This window comes from Glycine max, chromosome 18, assembly GCF_000004515.6.
Source record: "Glycine max cultivar Williams 82 chromosome 18, Glycine_max_v4.0, whole genome shotgun sequence".
Classification (NCBI taxonomy): Eukaryota; Viridiplantae; Streptophyta; class Magnoliopsida; order Fabales; family Fabaceae; genus Glycine; species Glycine max.
The window spans coordinates 33,999,518-34,021,845 of record NC_038254.2 but is presented as its reverse complement, the minus strand read 5'-3'; the positions used below and the strand labels follow the sequence as shown (position 1 = coordinate 34,021,845).

The following is a 22,328-nucleotide window of genomic DNA, read 5'->3' as shown; positions in this document are numbered from 1 at the left end:
CTAAATGACAGATTCCGCTGGTTGGGATATTGACCGGCCAAATGATGTTTCGCACGAACGAAATTAGTGTCTTATCTTTACTTCGCTTTTATCTCCAATAAAACATAAGTAAAAAGGGGCAACTGTCATACCCTAATTTCGTCCAGGGACCATTGTTTGGTGGCATGCAACCTTCGCTTGACCGCCTCAAGGTACTTAACACCCATTGTTAGGTAATCCGTAAAGTTTCGCAACATTCCAGAAGTCAAAAAGAAGCATTGTTGCACAATCCGTAAAGTTCCACAACATTCCAGAAGTCAAAAAGAGCATTGTTGTGTAATCCGTAAAGTTTCGCAACATTCCGAAAAGAAAATGGGTGTCGTTACGTAATCCGTAAGGTTCCATAACGTTTCGTAAAGGAATCATCAAAAAAACACAAAAGAGGGTATATTTAGTAAAAAGGGGGTGCAAATAGAAACCAGGCCTACTTGGGCCTTCCAGGGGGTTTGAATAGAAGGCGGTGCCTTCTGGTGGAAGCAACCCAGCAAGCCTGGGCTAGCTGAGCTCGCCTGAGCGAGCTGGGCGGCAACCACCTCCCTCTTTTCTCCTATAAATAGGGGAAAGAGGGCAGAGTAAATGGTTCAGCCCTTCTGGTATTTGAGGATTCTCTCAAAATGAGTGAGGAAAATTGTTTCCGTGAAAAAAATCTAAGTCGAGGTGCTTTCGTAACGCTTCCGAGATGTTTTCGTGAGCGATTTCGTGAAGATTCTTCACTGTTCTTCATCGTTCTTCATTCGATCTTTGTCGTTCTTCGGCCTTCAACCAGTAAGTTCTCGAAATTGAATCTTTCAATTCATTCTATGCACCCTTAGTGGCCCCCACTTGTTTCGCGTACTTTTATTTCCATTTTGTCTGTTCTCCATACCCCCTTTTAACGTGCTTTAACCGTTTATTTAAGTCGTTTTCTCACCTAATAAATAATCAAATGAATTTCAACTGATCATTTGAGTTGTAATATCATTTAATTACTGTTAAAATAAAATCCAACCGATCGTTCACGCTGTAATCTCGGTTAAACAAAAAAAAGGGCAAAATAATAATAAAATAATCAAAATATCTTTGAATAAAATAATCAAAAAAATCAATCGAACGTTTTTCTTTGGAAGTTTCCTTGAATGAACTGACTAAATAACCAAAGTGAAATTAAAGCTAAAATCAACTCACAAATCAAGCTTTGTCCGCAAAAATCACTAAAAAATTATTTTAAGGTCCAACGCCTTAAACGGTCCTCTTTGCTTTTATCGGTTAACATGGACCATTCAAAAGCATAAAATCAACCCATAACTTTACCGCTTTTGCAAGAATTACGTAGGTCTGATTTCCTCATCGCAATTGAGGATATGTAGGAGCAAAAGTCCCGCTTTTGTTGACCACCCCAAGAGATCGTTAATGGTCCAACGCCTTTAACGACTTTTGCTCGGTTAAAATCGATCTTGCAGAAAAAGATCAAAACAACTTAACCAACGTTTAGTTCTGAAAGAACTATGTAGGTCTAATTTCCTCATCGCAATTGAGGATACGTAGGAGCGAGGGAAACACCCTTGTCGACCACAAAAAGATAAAAAATACAAAAAAACACAAAAAGCATAAAAACACAAAAAGACATAAAAAAGGGAAAATAAAACATTTTGAAGTCATATTTGCACACTTGATTAAAGGCTGCCATCCTTTGTGACGGACTTGTGGGGTGCTAATACCTTCCCCGTGCGTAAAAACAACTCCCGAACCTTTCACGATTAAAGTTCGTAGACCACACCTTTCCAGTTTTTTCGACGTTTTCCTCAAATAAACGTTGGTGGCGACTCCGCGCATTTTCCTTTCTTGGAAGACGCACCCGTGAGCCCCGCGTCGCCCTCCCGCCGAAGGGTAGGTTGCGACACACGCTTCCTGTGGATGATGCTCTCCTAAAACCTAAGTCAAGGTAGCAGGAGATAACATTGTATAGGCTTAGGGTTTAATCAATCAATAATTCATTCAGCTCAAACTGGGTGCAAGGGATAATTCATTCAAGCACGTGGTCAGCTTTTTGGCTAAGTGACTATCACAATCAAACATGGCCTTCATCATCCTCAATTTCATACATTCAGTCCATACTTTAGAGGTATGCCAATCACATGTGGTCAATGCATTCCTTCACAATCAATCTGACAAACTAACTAACATTTTCAGTCATAATTCCAATCATATGCTCATTCTCTTCTAATGGATGCAAGCTTGATCAAAACAATTCTCTAATTTTTCCAATCCACTCAAATCATACAATTGCTCATTCAAATCATTGGCAGACACTCATTTCATACAAAAAAATCCACTGCATATCATTTTCAACCAGTTCACTGTTCAAACAAGCTTTTATACAAACAATCAACTCAAAGTACTGAAATTTAAATAACTGAAATTTAAAGAACTGAAACAGAAACACTGAAATTTAAATGACTGAACATAAATCATAAAATAACTCAAAATACTAAAATGTTCAAAATGCACTAATTTAAATGTCCTGCTCTTGTGGTTGCTCCTATGCATGCTCATTGAGATCCAACACCGGAGCAGCTGGTGAATCCTAAGGGATAGGCTGCTCTAGCTCAGATGATGGTGCAAATGGTATGGCATCATCAGGTATAGGTACTGGGGATGGCTCTGGGATCTGGTCTGTGGAAGTCTCCTCCTCCTGAGCCATGTGTACACCTGCATCAAAATAAAAGGGCTCAGGAGGGGTGAGCTCATCCTCCCCCTCTGCTACTGCTGGCTCCTCTGGCTCAGGCTCTTGGGCTGTGGAGGCCCCACCCCCTCCAGAAGGAGAAGGTTGGGCTCCTGGCCAGGCCACCTATTCGTCAAACTCATCCATGCTCATGATGGATGGCAAGCCCAAGCCCTGAAGGCTCTGCATGATAATGCACTGCTCCTTGTGTAAGCTCTGGATCATGGACTGCAACATCTGTGGTGTAAATACAAAGTCTGATGGTCATGCAAATAAAGAAGCTGGAAGCTGGAATGGAGATGGAGCATAAAGTGGTATCTGAGTAGATGTGAGAGGAATAGATGGAGTCTGAATGAGAGGTATTGGAGTTATGGAAGAAGAATGAGCTTCTATCTCTAGTGGTGCTGAAGTAGTGGGGACCTCTGATCTCTTACCCCTGGCCTTCCTTGGCCCTCTAAATGTCACGGTTGGATCATCTAGATTCCAACAGTTCTTCTGAATTTATGCCAAGTTAATGGCAGGGCTCAAGTTCTTCAGGGATCTAGAATTTGATTGGACTCCTCTAGCCTTGCATAGAGTTGTGATCAAGGCAGGGAATCCAAGTCTGGATGTATCATGTTGTGCAGTAAGGGAGATCTAGTACCCCAAATTCATATCCATCTTCATAATGATGCCATAAATTAATTTGGCTCTGTCTAAGGTGACATCAAATGTGTGGGAGGTAGCAATCAGGTTAGAGAAGGAAATAACACCCCATGTTTGAGCTAAGGTCACTACAAGAAAAATGACCTATGCTTACGGACGCCTTTTTCCTACAGACATGAATTAGTGTAGGTAAATCTCAAAAATACTTCTACCTACAACTAACTAATGTAGGTAAAACTCAACTATTGGTACCAAACATTATTTGGTGTAGGTAAATTCATTTAAATTAAAAAAAAAACTTCTACCTACAATTACATTGTGTAGGTAAAACTCCAAAAAACTTGTGCCTATGATTGATTAGTGTAGGTAAAACTCAAAAGAATTGCTACCTACAAAATCACAATGTAGACAAAATTCTAAAAAACTTATACCTACAACTACGTGATGTAGATAAAACTTCATAGAACATGTGCCTATAATCAGTTGATGTAGGTATAACCTCAAAAGTCATATATCTACGACTGGTGGTGTAGGTAAAACTCTTTACGATTTAAATTTGAATACTAGTCTCTTATTTTTTTTAGTAAATACTCAATCTCAAAAAATAACCATTTAATTTAAATTAATTTTTAGTTAATAATTGTTCAAAGTTTTAAAGATAAAATATATTAATTAATAATATTAAATTTTAATTTAGATTAACATTATTTTTATGGATTAATTTAGATTAGCATTATTTTTTATGGCAATTTCTTGTTAGTTTCAGCAATGATATTCATTTCATCTTGAAATCAAACTCCAAAATGGCCACAAGCCCTTGGATTATGGATCGGGCCGGGTATTTTAGTCAAATCCACTTCAACACTCCGAAGAACAAAAATGCTACTCCTTCCCATGCTTTCTCTCTCTCCCTCCTTCCCCTCTCTCGCTTCAAACCGTTATCTCCAATTTCGACCTCGTCGGAGCCGCCGCGTCTTTCGATGCGCTGCCGCGGAGTCCGGTGACGATGAGTTCACGGCAAAGTCGGGGTACCTATTCGAGCTGAGCGTGACGAAGGCGGATTCGCTGGGGGAATACCAGATACCAAAAATCGCAGCCGTATGCTCGCGGAAGCCTTTACTCGTGGCTCGCCGCTTGGTGCAAACCAGCATCGCATTCGGGAAGTGGTTCGGTCTCCGCTACATCGATACTCTCTTGGACCGCTCCGAGTCAATGTTTCAGGTTTCGTAACGCTTTGTTTGTTTCTATTTTTTTATTTATTTTGGTGAATTCAGGTTTGGAGGAAGTAGTTTCGTGTTATTAGAGTTAACAGTGTTGAAGATTTTGTAGGAAATGATTAGTTGTTATAATTAGAATTAGAATGGAGGATTGTATAGGAACTGATTTGTTGTTGTGATTAGAATGGAGGATTTTCAAGGAAATGATTTGTTCTTATGATTATAATGGAGGATTATGAAGGAAGTGGTTTGTGTTGCTGGAATGGAGTGTTCCGATTTTGGTATTCTTTTTTTTCTTTGTGTGTGTTCATTGAGCTTTTTAAACATGCAAACAATCTTCTGTTCTATTTTTCTTAATATGTTTCAATGATTTTATCATTTTTGTTTTTGTGCTTGTTCATAGACCCCTCTTTTGCTTTATTCATTTCTATAAATTGATTACCTTCCAAGGTTTTAAAATAGCAGTTAACGTTCTCTAGTAAATTTCATAAAATGTTGGTAATGTGATCGATACAATTGCAGTTGCAGTATTGGAAACCTACAAAAATGCAATAATTTGAGTTTTAGGACAGGGAATGCAAAGTGGCCAATGGATTGGACTGTTTTGAGTACCCTGCTATCAACTGCAGAAAACACAGTGCAGTTTTGACTGATTTTGGTGGTGTTGGTGATGGAAAAACATCTAACACAAAGGGCTTTCAATATGCTATTAGCAATCTCAGCCACTATGCATCTGATGGTGGAGCTCTCCTTGTTGTGCCACCAGGGAAATGGTTAACAGGAAGTTTCAATCTCACCAGCCATTTCACACTTTTTCTCCAAAAGGAAGCTACCATTCTTGGATCTCAGGTATTTTACTCCCTCACCCCTCCTCTTTTTTTTTTAGATTATCAGACTACTTTCATGGTTTCACGTTGTAGAACGTGGTCAATTATGTTATGTTTAATATGATATCTTCTAGGCATGACACATGTGCACCCTATTATAGTGTAAAAATACATTACTCAAAGATACATAGCAGTTATTTCTTGTTACAATACATTATTAGAATTTGGTCACCTAACATCAAGTCATTAGCCTTTCTTTTCGCCTTTTTGCCTAACTATGATTTCTTGGCTGTTAGTTCAGCTGCATTTGACATCATAATCTATAGTTTTTTATTTTAATTTATTTTATGTTGATGCTTTTTGACCATGGACCCACATAAACAGGATGAATCAAAGTGGCCCACACTTCCTGTGCTACCATCATATGGCAGAGGAAGGGATGCTCCTTATGGACAAGGGTGCTAATATGAAATACCAGGCCTTACATGATCAAGATTATGTTCTTTGATCACATCCAGATATCTAATCTCACTTTGATCAATTCTCTATCTTTGTTTGTCCATCCAATTTACACAAGGTTTGACAAGAATTTTCATTTGCCTTGATGATTAATCTTAATGCACAGTATTTTCTTTTATTCTTATTATCCCCTATCTCTGCAGTGACATTATAATTCAAGGGCTGACCATTCTTGCTCCAATTGATTCTCCAAACACTGATGGAATAGATCTAGGTAAATTATTATTATTATTATTTCCACTGGCTTTCAGAGGAAAACATTAGATAAAAAGAAAAAAGGGAAAAAGCTATATGGGATTAACAATATACTGATAGGGAAATAATCAATGCTATTCCTAAATTAATATGAAATAAGTTTTAATCCTTGTTTTGTTGCTTTTATTAGGTTTAGCCTTCTCATAATTTCCTCTTTTTCTGTATGTTAAAAATACAATTTGGCTTTTTTCTAGTAAGATGTGAGGTGTCGAGTTTGATTTTTCTTAGACATTTGAATAACTGTTGGACACATTGGAGTTTAATAAAATGATTTGGATATATGATCTATGGAAATTTGATGTAATTGATGAATTGAGTGTTTAAAATGAATGCATTGAAAAACTAAAGGACTAAAATAATTACAGAAAAAAATATTAGGATCGTAAGCTTAATTAAGGCATAAATTTTTCAATGCTCAAAATCTTGAGAAGCAATTCTCAATTTTTGTTGTTGCCTTTTGGTATAATAAAGTTGTTTTGGACACTATTGATCATGATAGGGACACAAATGTTTTACTTTGCTTTGATGAGAAAAAAGTGTGTATGATTTATCTGAAACTGAGCCATTTGCATTCTTTTTTGTTTTTTTTTTATTCCAATGACTATTTCAAGCAGCAAGAGGGACTCTCTATACCATCTGTTATGTAACTGTGTTAACGTGGTTCTTGCTGTAAATCATTGAATTTTTGCAGATTGAGTTTCTTCAAAATCAGAAGACTCGGTGTCGGTGTTGATTTACTTGGCTGGAGCGATGGCAACTCTGTCCCATGCTGATTCTAGAAGAATGTATTCATGATGGTGGGACAATCACATTAGCCCCAAGAACTCGAAATGGCTCCAAGAGAATCTGACGGGTAATTCTGGCTTTGAAAACAATTCTGTTTAAGATGCTAACATATATAGTTCTTATTCATCACCTGGCATCTTAATGGTTTGAGATTAAATTGCACCCATTTCTGAAGAAAGAAATGCTTCTGTTAAACAGGGAACAAAATCTAATAGAGCAGTATCATTCTTCTTCTTCTTTCTAAAATCTAGTTTTAATATTTGTTTCTTATCGTAGTCTCATAGATAGTTACTGTGCTACCATCATAGTCTCATTGTTGGAGCACAAGAGATTAGGAAGAAAGGTATATATGCTCACATTTGTAGATCTCTTTTTGTCAAAAGGATAACAATGATAGTCGATATTAATTAGGAAAGTAGGAAAAGGTTGCAGCTAACAAAAATTATTTATAACTAGTTTTAATTTGTCTTGTCATATATATATATATATATATATATTCCTCAATTATTAGCTAGGTTTAATTGTTTTTATCTATTTTGTTTGAATACATTTCATCACTCATTAAATTTTGTTGGTTGTTGTGGATTTGTTATCCCATGGAAGTACTATATATTTAATTTCGTTAATTTTTGTTGGGAAAAGTCTCTGATTCTTGTGCTTACATACATGATAGGAGTACCATGGACAGAAGAAGAGCACCGAACGTTCCTTGTTGGACTTGAGAAGCTGGGAAAAGGTGATTGGAGGGGTATCTCTAGAAACTATGTGACTTCAAGAACCCCAACCCAAGTCACTAGCCATGCTCAGAAGTACTTTATTCGGCTTGCAACCATGAATAAGAAAAAGAGACGTTCAAGTCTTTTTGACATGGTATATATATACATAGATCCATCATGATCAACTTCCTAATTATCTCATCTTATATCAATCACATATCCATATATATGTACTTAAATTAGTTTTGTTTATAATAAATTTTATACTTTTTCTGTTACTATATTCTAATTACTTAATTCATAATTAATTTAATTGATAACAATAAATTTATCTTAAATTTATAATTTTTTTAAATTATCATTATTATTAATACTTTTCTCTTAATTATTTACTAATATATTATTTTTTTTCTTTGAAAAATATTTGTAGTTTAAAAATAATTAATTTAAAAAATATTATAGTTCCAGTATTAGAAAAGAAAAAAAACAAACATCATAGGAAGGGAGGCAATAAATAATTTAATTTTCTCGATACCATGTGATTCGATATCAATTATGGCAGGTTGGTAATGACATCACAAATCCAATTAGCAGCTCTAACTGCAAGTCTTCCAAATGTGAAATTGAGGATGATGTGACCTTGTCACTTGTTCAATTACAAGATACTAAATTAGATGAGCAGAAAGATGGTGATAAATATTGTGAAGCTGGACCAGCTGGTGCTGAACATGAAGTTGTGCCTTTGTGGCTTCATCCTCAGATGAAATCTTCAAATAATAATGTTGCAACAGTAGTTCCTGATCTGGAGCTCACTCTTGCAGTCTCCAAGGGCAAGGCTAAGACCCTACTAGGCCTGAACAAACACAAACAAAATCATCCCCAGATTCCTTCCTTCTTGGACCAATTAGCGTGACTTGAGCTATGAATTCTAGGGTTAATGTAGTTGAAGAGTTTTACCGTGCATACCGGGCATTGGCTGAGAGATATGATCACGCAACTGGAGTGATACGTCAGGCCCATCACGCTACCGAGTAAAGATATTGGAAGAAACTTGTGAATCTTTGCTTGGGGAGAAATTCACTCTTGCTGCTGAGAAAGCCACCTTGTTTTCTCAGTTACAAACCACAATTGAGAAGCTGGAGAAGCTCTCAGAAAAAAAACCACCTTTTAGAAAGTTCACTATTTAATGTGAATTCTGAGCTTGAAGGATTAAGGATAAAGTCAAAGATTTTAGAAGACTCTTGTCTATTGTTTGACCATGAAAAGTCCAGTCTCACCTCTGATAAAGAAATGTTGGTTTCACAATTGAACATCACTCATCAAACTCTGAAAGATCTTGGGAAAAAACATAGTGAATTGGAATTGAAGCATTTGGAACTGAAAGGGAAGAGCATTCCAAAATTGTGCAATTGAATGACTGTCAATAGGCTGAGAAGGAATTACAAATTTTTGTTCTCCAAGAAGATGCAGATTACCAAAAAAAGGAATTTGAAGAGGAACTGGACAGAGCTGCACATGCTCAAATGGAAATTTTCATCTTGCAGAAATGTATCCAGGGTTCAGAGCAAAAGAACTTCTCCCTTCTAGTTGAGAGTCAGAGACTCTTGGAGTCTTCCAAACTGTCTGATAGATTGGTATCTAAATTGGAGAATGACAATGTTCAAAAGCAAGTTGATGTGAATTCATTATTTGAGAAAATTAAAATACTACGAATTGGATTGCTTCAGGCGTTAAAAACTCTTGATGCTAACAGTGAGCCTTGGTGTGATGGTATTATTGAAGAAGACCAGGAGCTTCTGAACCATATACATGGCAAACTTCAGGAGACACAAAATTCTTTTGTTAGCATTTTCAATGAAAGCTAGCAAGTGGCCATTGAGAATTCAGTTCTTGTTGCATTCCTTGGCCAGTTGAAATTAAAGGTTGAAAATCTTTTGACAGAAAGAGATTCTCTTGATGAGGAGTTGAGAACCCAGTCTAAGCAGTTCTTGACATTGCAAGCAGAGGTACAAAAGATATTGGAGAAGAATCAGGAATTGAAGTTGACAATAAGCAAAGGAGAAGGGAAAATGGAAGTAATGACAACTGAAATAGTGAATCTATGCAAACAGTTGTTAGACTTGAAAGAGGATCACCAAAACATAAAGGAAGAAAGTTGCAAAACCTTTGAAGAGAAAAATTCCTTGATGAAAAGATTTTGGGACCTGGGTGAAGAGAAAAGTAAATTGGAAGAAGAAATCTGCATTATGATTCACGATACCATAGCACAATCCAATCTTTCTCTGCTTTACCAGAACATTGTCCTTGAAAAACTCCAGGCACTTAAAGAGCTAAGCAAAGATCTTGATAGACTTTGTTCAGTAAATACTGACCTTGAGGAGAAACTAAAAATAATGATGGGCAAATTGGAAGATGTACAAATGGAAAACTCAGATCTTAAAGAGTCCTTGATATTGTCAAGCAATGAACTAAAATTAGTTCAATCCGTTAATGATCAATTAAATTGTCAGATTAGGAATGGAAAGGAATTGTTGTCTCAAAAGGAAAATGAGATTTTGGAAGCAGCAAAGATGTTTAGCACTTTACATGATGAGAAAACAAAATTGCAAAGATTGGTGGAAGATCTGAAGAGCAAGTATGATGGAGCCAGGGTGATACTTGAAGACCAAGCTAGTCAAATTTTAAAATTATCCTCAGACAAGGATACTCAGGCTGCCACACTCTATACCAGACTGCAGATTTCTACTGTCAATGAGACATTATTTGAAGAGAAGGTGCATGAGCTAGCTGATGCATGTGAAGATCTTGATCGTAGAAGCAACTTTAAAGGTATGGAAAGTGAAACGCTGAAAGAAAGAGTTAACAAATTGGAAGGTGAAAATGGGAGATTACATGGTCATTTGGCTGCTTATGTCCCAGCTGTCAGTGCTTTGAATGATTGTATAACATCCTTGGAGATGCAGACACTTGCACATGCAAATCCTCATAACTACAAAGTATTAAAGGTAATTTACATGGTATCTTCAGCTGGGAACCAGCCACTATTTCATTTTCTATATTGATGTAATTTGTTTCAATCTTTGTTTCCAGGTTAAAGATTTGATGAATCACAAATATGCTGAAAGTGGTCCACAAACAGGTGAAGATCAGAATGCTATGGCAACAGATGCACTTCCAGGCTTCCAAGGCTTGCAGAAAAGGATCAGTGCAATTGAAATGGCTGTTAAACAGATGGAATGAAAGTTTCAAAACTAAGGATGAAATGAGAGAGATTCAAGTGTTAAAATCTGGAATCAGCCGGCGCCATGAAAATATTCAAGCAAGCAAGTATGTTGAACAGAAGGCAAAAAAATCAGTGTCAGATGTCCCTGTAGAAGAAATTGAAGTTCTGCCAAAAGACATCAAGTGTTATTACATCATGTTTGAACATATCTAATCCTAGGTTCTGGCCTTGTTTCTAAATAGTGCAGTTTTGTGGCATCGGTTAATAGGAAAGAAGGTTCTTGCGGTCTCAAGTGATGTTCATATTAAAGACTTTTACCTACAGTTAGGAAATGTAAGTAGAAGTTAATAACTTTTACCTACAGTTGAAGATGATAGATACATATTAAAGACTTTTACCTACAGTTAATAAATGTAAGTAGAAGTTAATGACTTTTACCTACACACTATACATAGTAGGTAAAACCTATAGTGACAGATAATTAGCCGTCATTATATGCCATCTCAAAGTTGAAGAAGAAATGTCTGAAGGACAAAGTCAATCATACATTTACCTACAGATTTTTTATTTATAGTGACAGTTTTTGTCCGTAGGTATAGGTCATTTTTCTTGTAGTGGGTGGTCATGTTCTTCCTCAGTATCTTCAACGGCTGCCCATCAGCATTTAGCTCGAATCCCCTCCCTGGGATATAGAGCTTAGCAGCTAACTCTTGAGGATCAGGCTTCAGGAGTGCAAACCTGGAATAAGCACACAAAATTTCCCCCTCTTCCAGAACTACTGGGGTCTTCAGGAATGTGTTCAGAGTATCCTCATCAAATTTCACTAGATGACCTCTCACCCTCACCTGCTTAGGTGATTTATCCTCGGGGTCATAGAGGTTAGCGTAAAATTCCTTCACAATGGCAATGTCTATGCTACTGTCATTAAAATCAGTCAACTCCTCATCCCAGTGTCTTCTCTCGAGTTCCTCCTTGAACTCGTCAAACTTGATGTAATAAACTACCACATTCCTCTCTAGTAGTAGTTTCCTAGGCACCACAATATCTGTATACCTCTCCCAAGCTTCTTGAGATGTGAACCTGGATCTCTCACAATAGGTTATTTTCACAAAAACATAAAAATAAAATTGAAATTTTGACTGGGCGCTTAGCGCAACAGGCTGAGCTTAGCACGCCTTATGAAATTTTACTCAGGCACTAAGCGCAGCGGACTGGCGCTTAGCCTGAAGACATAGAAAATATTTTTTCTGCAGATTAAGCTTAGCACAGCAGCTAAGCTTAGCCTAAGTCTACAATTTTCGAAACAGAAGAGAGTTTGAGCTTAGTGCAGCATGGCGCGCTTAGCTCAGCCTCATCAGAATAACACTCAGGCTTAGCGCAGAGGGCGCGCTTAGCCTAACTACAAAAACTTAAAAGACAGTCAGAGAGTTGAGCTTAGTGTAGCAAGGCACTTAGCTCAACACATAACAAGGGCTTAGCGTAGCAGTTGCGCTTAGCCTTATTCTAAGGAAAACTTACAGAAGCATAGTGGCGCTTAGCCTAACATGTCAGGCTTAGCACTGAACAAAAATTCTAAAAATCTTAATGTCTGAACACTAGTCCCGCTTAGCACATAGACGCACTTAGCAGGCTTATCACTTTCGTTCATCAATAGGGATAAACGCGCTTAGCGCGAGATGGTCTGCTTAACGCGTTCATCTGGAAATCCAAAATTTTAACAGTAGCGATGAACAGGCTAAGCGCAGCAGGCACGCTTAGTGCGTCATCGCAATTTCCAAACAGGACCATAGGGGTCTTCACCCCTTTTAGCCACATTTCCCCTAATGGGCTTCTAAGTTACCTAAAATCCTACATTGACTAACCCTAAAGCTAGTAACCTTAACCTAACAACATACAACTAAGAAAACGAGAAGTCATCTATCCTAAGGTTTGAAGGATGAAAAATAAAAATGGAAATGTACCCACTTACTTAGGTTGTTCTTGAAATGAAGCAAGAAGATGCAGACAAGTAGTACACACGCAGCAGAAATACACACTTGCTCAAGGTTCACAAAGGCAGAAGCTGAAGGTATTTGGGGTAACACCCAAGTGCCTCAACCTTTGGTTTTTTTAAAAACTGAAAATCGTATGGTGCGCTTAGCGTGCCCATGTGACGTTTGAGTTTAAAACCCAAGCGCTTAGCCTAGCCTCATGCTAAGCCCAACTTGAAGTTGTAAGGTCCAGTGAGCATCTGGGGCTTAGCGCAGCAGGCTATGCTTAGCGCTTTTTGCAACACAAAAATTTTCTGCAATATGCACTTAGCCTGAGATGTGAGGCTTAGCATACCATCAAGCTTCAACTTATAGTGAGTAGTTCAGGCTTAGCGCAACAAGCGCGCTAAGCGAACTTCCAAGAATTCAAAAACCGTAAGAGATTGGAGCTTAGTGCTTCTTGCCCCGCTAAGCCCAGCTTAAAAGCTCAAGTTACAGAATGGATCTAGGGCTTAGCGCAGGACAGCGCACTTAACGCTTCTACCATAAAATTTTTCCCGAGAAGAAGTAGTGCTTAGTGCATCATCGATGCTAAGCCCACTGCATAAGGTTTAATTACAATGAAGATCTTGGGCTTAGCGCAGTGATGCGCGCTTAGCTGAACTATTCAGCCAACCAATCAGGGGTCTCTACGCTTAGCGCGAGCAAGCTCGGCTTAGCGCGTGAAGACTGAGCACTTAGCGCAAGGTGTGCGCTTAGCGGATAGACAATTGCAAAAAAATTCTAAGTCTTTTTCTGTCTATCTCTTCATGCAAGCTTAAAACCCCTTGTTCATTACTAAACAAGCTGGAATTAATCACAATCACAAGCAAGGTATCCTAACTACATGCAAGAGATAAGAATGAAAATTAGAAAAGGGAAAGAAAAGTTGTGTTGCCTCCCAGTAAGCGCTCTTTTAACGTCACTAGCTTGATGCATCATCCTGTTATCCAGGATCCAATAGAGTTCCTACTTCAAGGACCTTCTTCTCATGTCTCCTTTCCTCCATCACATGCACTTTAAAACAGACATTTTGGCTTGGTGGATCTTTGTCCTCATGGAACAAATCAAAGCTGATCTTCTATGCCTATCTACAGTATCTTCTTTCCCATGTCCACCATGCAGCTTGCAGTAGACATGAATGGGCGGCCAAGAATGAGAGGAATGTCAACATCCTCTTCTATGTCTATGACAACAAAATCAGCTGGAAATATAAGGTGTTTAACCTTCACCAAAACATCTTCAATGACTCCATATGGCCTTGTGATGGAGCGGTCAACTAACTGGATGGTCATGCGTGTAGGCATTATCTCTATCTCTCCAAGTCACCAACACATGGAAAGAGGCATTAAATTGATACTAGCTCCCAAGTCTATAAGAGCTTTGCCTACAACGACCTCACCAATAGAACACGGTATCGTGACAACTCTAGGATCTTTGTGCTTGGGTGGGAGAATGAGTTGAATCACAGCACTATAGTTACCTTCCACAACAATTTTGTGACTGTTGATGTACCGATTCTTCTTGGTTAACTTATCCTTCAAAAATTTGGCATAGAGGGGCATTTGCTGAAGTGCTTCTCCAAATGGCAAGGTAATTTCCAGTTTCTTGAAGATATCAAGAAATCTGGCCAAATGTCGCTCTTTATCTTTCCATGAGGGTACCAATGGATAAGGTACCTCCTTGCATTCAATAAGAGTGGCCTCTTTCTTTTTTTCTATGTTAGCCTCACTCTTGCCCTTCTTCTTCGCAATCTCAACAACCTTCTCTTTTTGTTTTTCATTTTTCAACTTTTCTTCTTCTTCTTCTTTTATTTCTTCTTCTTTTTCTTTTTCTTGACAGTCTCTTATTGGTGTCGCTCCTTCCTCATCACCTTCTGCTTCCTCAACAATTTCTTCAAGTTCAACTAAATCACCAACCAGTTCCAGTGTTGGTTCATCAGCCGACTATTGTTTAAATCCCTCCACCTTCTAATCAGCTCTACTTTCCTCCGCTTGAGTCGCTATTTTGCTTCTCGTCATCACAGCTTTGCACTCTTCTTTAGGATTTTTCTATGTTTTTGCTGTGAAGTTGTTGGATGGTCTTTCAGCTAACTGCTTTGCAAGCTGGCCCACCTGAACTTCCAGATTCTTAATTGCAGACTCGGTGCTCTTTTGGTTAGACATTGACACTTGCATGAATTGAGCTAGAGTCTCTTCCAGCTTTGTGGTTCGGTCATAGAGACTTGGCATCTGCTATTGTGGCCTTGTAGATGAACCACCCCGGTCTCTGTTGAATTGTTTACTAGGGTGATTTTGCCACTATCTTTGCTGCTGATACTGCTAATTGTTCTGAAATCCTGGAAATCCACTTGTATTGAAATTGCCTCTGGGCTTATTCCCCATATAATTAACTTCACGTGCAATGTGCTCTTCATAAGGGATGCAACATCCAGATTCATGAGCTCCACCAAAAATTGTACATCCTACAACCTGCAAAATATAAGAATGTGAAGTTTGTGCAGAATGAAGCTGAGTTGGCAACTTACTGAGTGTTTCTGTTATTGTTTCTAGTTGCTTGGATAGCAACTTGTTTTGTGCCAACATAGCGTCCTGTGAGGTTAGCTCCAATAAGCTCTTCTTGGTAGGAATGTGGGCTCGGTCTCTCAAAATGCCAATGTCACTAGCAGCCATGCTTTCAATTAAGTCCATTGCTTCGTCTGGGGTCTTCATTATGATCTTACCCTCAGCTGAAGCATCCAAGAGCTGCTTAGATTGTGGTCTCAACCCATCTATAAATATGTTGAGCTGTATTGGTTCTAAAAAACCATGAGTGGGAGTCTTCTACAATAAACCTCTGAATCTTTCAAGTGCATCACTCAATGATTCATCTGGTAACTGGTGGAAAAAAGATATGGCAGCTTTGCCTTTTGTAGTCTTCGATTCAAGGAAGTACTTCTTTAAGAACTTTTCTACTACTTCATCCCATGACTTCAGATTGTTTCCTTTAAAAGAATGAAGCCATCTCTTAGCTTCTCCAGATAAAGAAAATGAGAACAGACTCAACCTGATTGCATCCGCAGGCACACCCACCAACCTGATAATATTGCATATCTCTATATAGGTGGCCAAGTGAGCATAAGGGTCTTCATTGGGTAGACCATGAAATAGATTATTTTGAATTAGTTGTATCAAAGAAGGAGGATATGTAATTGTCTAAGCTTGAACTTCTGGCTGTGTAATACTGGTGAAAAATTGTGGCACAGTAGAACTTGAATAATCCTCCACGGTTACTCTTCTTAGCTCTTCAGCCATGATTGGATCTTCAACAGGTTCTATATGAGAATGCCCTACAATAGGAAAACTAGAAGATGCCTCGGAAGATCAAGGTTCTTCTTCTGGAGTTGTTGTTGCTTCTAAATACTGCAAAAAAAATTTTGATTCTCTCTGAATTACGCCTTCTACAAGTTGCATTAATCTCCAAATCATTGGGAATCAAATCACCTGCAGTAGATCTTCTTTGCATACAAGAAAACAGAACAACAATTATCCAGTTCAGAAGAACAATGAATGTACGGTAACTAAAATATGAACTAAAAGAATCAATGAATCAAAGAGAAAAATATAAAGCAATGTCGTAAAAATGAACTAAACTTTTCTAAAGAATCTAGCTCCCCAGCAACGGCGCCATAAATACTTTGTTGGATTTCCCCTGCAGTTACTTTTTGGTCAAATTTTTTCTTTATACAAATATGTTCAAGGGAAATTCGATTTGCCGGAAAGCGCACCGGATCGTCAAGTATTTAAAATTAAAACGGATGAATCCAAGTATCGAACTCATAGAACTAGTATTAGACGGGGTTAAATTCAAAAATAAGGCATTGTTCAAAGAAAAATTGATAATTGATGATTTAGAACAGAATTAAACTAAGTCTAAGCTAAAAACAGTAAAACTGCAAGTAAGTAAGATTGACAGCAGTAGGTAAAAATGTTGGGTCTTTCTAACAAACCAACTGATGTATATAAAGATGTTTCTCTAATCAATCATGATTTTGTGTTCTATATTGTAGCCTAAATTACTAATCCTCGATCCCTAGTTAGACTAAATCAATCCAAGCTTCGTCCTCAGATCCCTCTTGTTGGACTAGGCTTAATTTAGACAACCATCCTAGGTTTAGACTAACTTAAACTAAGCTTCATCCTCAGATCCCTCTTGTTGTACTAGACTCAGCTTAAATAGCTTTCGAAAGTTTAGACTAATTTAGCCTAAGCTTTGTCCTCAGATCCGTCTTGTTGGACTAGACTTAGACCAAACAGCATTATTGTAATAGCATATTTAAAACCAAAACTTAATCCGCAGATCCCTCATTTAAGACTCAGTTTCAATTCTGCTTCATTCAAGTTCTAAGGCAATAGTACATTTCCCAATTCTAAAGCCACCTAACAGAAGGTTCAGGCTAGGATATAAGCCTACATATGCCAACGTGAGGGGAAGTGCCCAAGAAAGGAGGGGTAGAAGCATGGGCCAGCCACAAGGACCGCAAGTGAAGGGGATTCCCTTATGTCACATCAACAAAAGCTTTGTCAGCACAAGTTGGATGTGTGAAGGGCGGGTCGCCATGATCCACGATGAAGTCCCCCAAGAGCAGCCAAATTGGGTGCGGTCGTGCCCTCCCAAATTCGAATTAGGGAACTGGCAAGTTGTCGAGCAACCCAGAATTTCCATGGCGAACATAATGTAATTTGTTAGTCTTAACCCTATCGCTAGGCCTAGGCTTCAGGGTTTTCCCCCTGTTTAGGCTTGTCTTTTGCTATCAAATATATATAAAAATAATCTTTTGTCATTTGTTCTTGCACTTTCATCCATTCTTATTCGTCTTCATGTTTATTTTGTTGCGATCAAACGGTATAGATACCGAGGACCCAGACGTAGATTTCAAGCAGCTGGTAAACTAAGCTGAGGATGGGGAAGATGAGGATTGGAGGCTTCCCCCAGAGCTAAAAAGGATGGTCGAAAAAGAAGAAAAGGAAATGAAGCCACACCAAGAAAGGAGGGAAATTGTAAACTTGGGTGTTGGCGAGGAAAAGAAAGAGGTCAAGGTTGGCACGGGCATGACCAAACATATTCGAGATGAATTGGTAGCTCTGCTGCGAGACTACCAAGACATTTTCACTTGGTCATACTAAGATATGCCAGGTTTAAGCCCTGACATCATACAACATTGCTTACCTCTAAACCACAGGGTGTTCCCCGGTCAAGCAAAAGCTGCGAAGGATGAAGCCTGAGATGTGATGGAAGCTTGCTTGTGGGGCTTCTATGGAGGCTGGATCTTTGAAATTCAATGAGGTCCTTTAATGGTGATTTTCCACCATGGAGATGCAGCGGAAGACAAAGGAGAAGAGGTGAGAGGAGGCGCCATCCACTAGGGGATAAGCCATGGAAGAAGGATCTTCACCACTAAGATGAGCCTTGGATAAGAAGCTTGGAGAGGATGCTTCAATGGAGGAAAAGAAATAGGGAGAGAAAGAGAGGGGGGAGCATGAAATTGAAGGAAGAAAAAGGGAAAGAAGTTGAACTTTGAGTTGTGTCTCACAAGACTCTCATTCATCAAAGTTACAACAAGTGTTACACATGCTTCTATTTATAGACTAGGTAGCTTCCTTGAGAAGCTTTCTTGAGAAAACTTCCTTGAGAAGCTTCTTTGAGAAAACTTCCTTGAGAAGCTAGAGCTTAGCTACACACACCCCTCAAATAACTAAGCTCACCTTCTTGAGAAGATTCCTAAAGAAGCTACAACATAGCTACACACACCCCCTATAATAACTAAGCTCACCCCATGCCAAAATACATGAAAATATAAAAAATGTCCCTACTACAAAGACTACTCAAAATGCCCTGAAATACAAGGCTAAAACCCTATACTACTAGAATGGCCAAAATACAAGGCCCAAAAGAAGGAAAAACCTATTCTAATGTTTACAAAGAAGAGAGGACTCAACCTTGGTCCATGGGCTCAGAAATCTATCTTGGGGTTCATGAGAACCCCAAGGCCTTCTTTAGCAGCTCTAGCCCAATCCTCTTGGAGTCTTCTATCCAATACCCTTGGGGGGTAGGATTGCATCATCCCCTCCACCTTGGAAAGGATTTGACCTCAAATCCCGAGTTTCTTCATATTCTGGGCCCCTTCCCTCGACACCTGTAAAAAGAATAAAAACATATGTATTAGTGGTGTTGGGCATGTTAGAGTAGGGTAAGGTCTGAAAACCCATTTCATGGACATCTTCCCATGAGGGAACATTGTTCCTCACCAACTCAATGAGTGGTGCTACAAGTATAGAAAAATATGGGACAAACTTTTTGTAAAAGTTTGTTAAGTCATGGCAGCCCCAGATTTCCCTTATACTTGGTGGAGTGGGCCAATCAGGAATGACCTTTATTCTCTTAGGGTCTGTGGGAACCCGTTGACCACTATTTAAAAAATTAAGGAAAGTAATGCAATAAAGCGTACCTTTTTCTATATTTTCATGTGTATTATTCCTAGAAAAAAATACGACAAACTTAAGGTGTCCCATATGAGCACCTAAGTTTGTATTAAAACCAAAAATAAGAACAAACCATCCTAATGAGTCCCTATGTACATGAATCATAAAGATATTGCGTGCATGACTGATTTTACAAAAGAGGGTCTCAACACTCAACGCATTCATCATATCACTTATTTTAGGGATTTGGTGCCTATTAATACCTATTTTGGGCATCAACAAAGTACAAGGATTTAAGCTCTTACGAACTAAACCCTCATCCAATAGCTCTTTTACTTGAGGAATAACCTCAAGCCCAAGAAGTGTGGCAGTTCTAACAAGTGTCTTTTTACAAAGGAGAAGATGTGGAGGTTGTCTAAGAGGGGAAGTTTCTTTAATATTTGTCTTTATTTCAAAATGACTTTCCTTCTTAGCTAACCTCATGGAGGAGACACTTACCTCCTTACACTCCTCCTTAATCATTAAAGGTTGTCCTTCTTTTTGGGGTAGATTTCTTCACTAGATTCTTCCTCTTTTGCTTCTTCACTTTCACTAGAGGAAGGTAAAGTAGTAGCCTCATCTTGGCTACAATAAATGTCTTGGCCCCTCATAATCATGGTTTTCTTGGTGGGGCATTGAGAAGTAATGTGTCCTCTTCCAAGACATTTAAAGCACTTCATGGAGCTAGTCTTCTCTTGCATACTAGCCTTAAGGGGTTGCTTTTCTATTGTCTTCCCCTTATCATATTTGGTCTTAGAAGGTGTCACCCCTAGGATGCCTTGGCCTTGGTCTTTCTTTGGATAAGAGTGAGAGCCATAAGATTTTGAAGTAGACTTCTTTTTAAGTTGTTGCTCTACCCTTATTTCCCAATCTAAGTTAGCCTCTAAGTTGTGGTTCTTTCTTGTTGGGGGTTTGAAAACAAAAGGTAAAAGAAACTATGGTTGAAACTGGCCAAAATAAACACAAAAAGAGGTGTGAAAGATAAGGTAAAAACTAATTGGTAAAAGACAAGCTATCTAGGCGGTTTGACAATGGAAGGTAAAGGAAATATGCTATGAAAGTAAGCAAGAAATGTAAACTAGGTGAATCCTAAAAGTGTTTGGATGACCACATTTAAGGTTCCCAACAAAACACTCACAATCCTAAGGGAAAATTGCCTAAAATTATTACACACAAATGGAAGTAGGGTGACCTATTGGAGGCTCCCAACTTACTTCCAATGAAAGGCCTTTTGTTACAAAATTTGAAAGCAATGAAGGTAAGTAAATTGCAAATTACAAAATTACAAAACGGTCCTCAATTTTGGTGGTTGTTCTCTCTTTGGTGATTCACTCAATTTGTAGTGCTTCTTAGTCCAATAGCTCTTAAGGTGGTTGGGCACTTTCTTCTTGACTCAAATTCTTCAAGGGATGGCACCAATCCTCCTTCCAATTCCCTATATGGCAACCAACAAACAAGGAAACAAAGAGACAAGCAATAAACAAAGACCAAAAAAATGAAATGAAAGCTAAACCAATGGAGTTTTAACAAGACAATTTTTCAAGGATTGCTCAACAATTAAAGCAATGAAAAGGAGATAGAAGCAAGCTAGGACTCAAAGAGAAACTTAGAATGGCTCTAGAGTAGAGTAAAAAAACTATAAAAAAAAAAGACTCAACAAACCTCTAGCTTTGGCACTTGTTTTCACAGTAATTTTTAATTGAAATTTCGGAACTAAGATTGGTATAACATAGCCACCAATTATAGAATAAATTTTGAGCCAAAACAACAAGCACACTTCCCTTTCACTTTTTTTTTCCTGGATACTGATTTTTCTGCCAACTTGTGGGATTTTTAGTATTTTTTCCTTTTATCCAAATCACTTGATTATGTTTTTATAACTTTTTTCCATATGTCTAGCAAATTCAGTAAACATTTCAGCTCAAAATTCAAAGTAACCAATTCTCAGTAATTTTTACAACTTTGTATGTGCAAGCTGCCAGCACCAGTGATTTTTTTTAAGCATGGTATATTGATTGCATTGGGCATATTTCAACCTTCCTATGTATGTTGAACTCACTAGGATTGTTTACCACAGTTTTAGAAGTTCAATATTCACTTAGGATCAACATTTCAGCCAGCAATTCAATCACCAAAACTCAAATTCACAATAGACATAATCATAAGGAAACCTAAAAGTTCAAGAAAAGGTTCACAATCAAAGACTCTCTTAGAATTTTGCATGAACATGTTAAGGACTAATTAACATGAAAGATTTGACTCAAATCAAATAATAGGTGTTGCAACGTGCCCTTCGCGGGCGAGCGAGGGCGAGGCTCACAGGTGCGCTTCCCAAAGGAGGAAAGATGCGCAGAGTCGCCACCAACGTTTATTTGTGGAAAACGTCAGGAAAACAGAAGGAAATCGGTCAAAATGAAAATTCTAAGTTCGGGAGTTGTATTTACGTTTGAGGAAGGTATTAGCACCTCTCACGTTCGTCTCAAAGGACAACAGCCTATTTTTCAGAATTGTGGAAATTGTGTTATCTTAACTTTTATTTCTTTTTATTTTTTGAGGTCGACAAAAGCGAGGCTCTTGCTCCTACGTACCCTCCATCAAAGAGGAAATCAGACCTACGTAGTTCTTTCACGTGCGTGAATCAAGTGATTATTTTTACTTGAAGGGTGATCATTTTAAGGCGTTGGACCTTAAAAATGATCCATTTACTTGGTAAGAAATTGAAATGATAAACTTTCAAAACCCTATTTTTTTGTGGACGAGCTTGACTAGGCGAGTTGATTTTAGCCTTAGTTTTACTTTAGTTATTAGTTAATTCAATTAAAAATGAGAAATCCCAAAGAGAAAACGTCCGATTGATTTTTTGCTTTATTTTACTAAAAGGTATTTTTTGA

General features: G+C 38.2%; 2 pseudogenes; both read left to right on the top strand.

Annotated features, from left to right (window-relative positions):
• Window positions 1–4,264: 4,264 nt before the first annotated feature.
• Window positions 4,265–6,896, top strand: LOC106797164 (probable polygalacturonase; annotated as a pseudogene).
• Window positions 6,897–8,694: 1,798 nt separating this feature from the next.
• On the top strand, window positions 8,695–11,220 carry LOC102661046 (protein NETWORKED 1D-like; annotated as a pseudogene).
• Window positions 11,221–22,328: the final 11,108 nt, after the last annotated feature.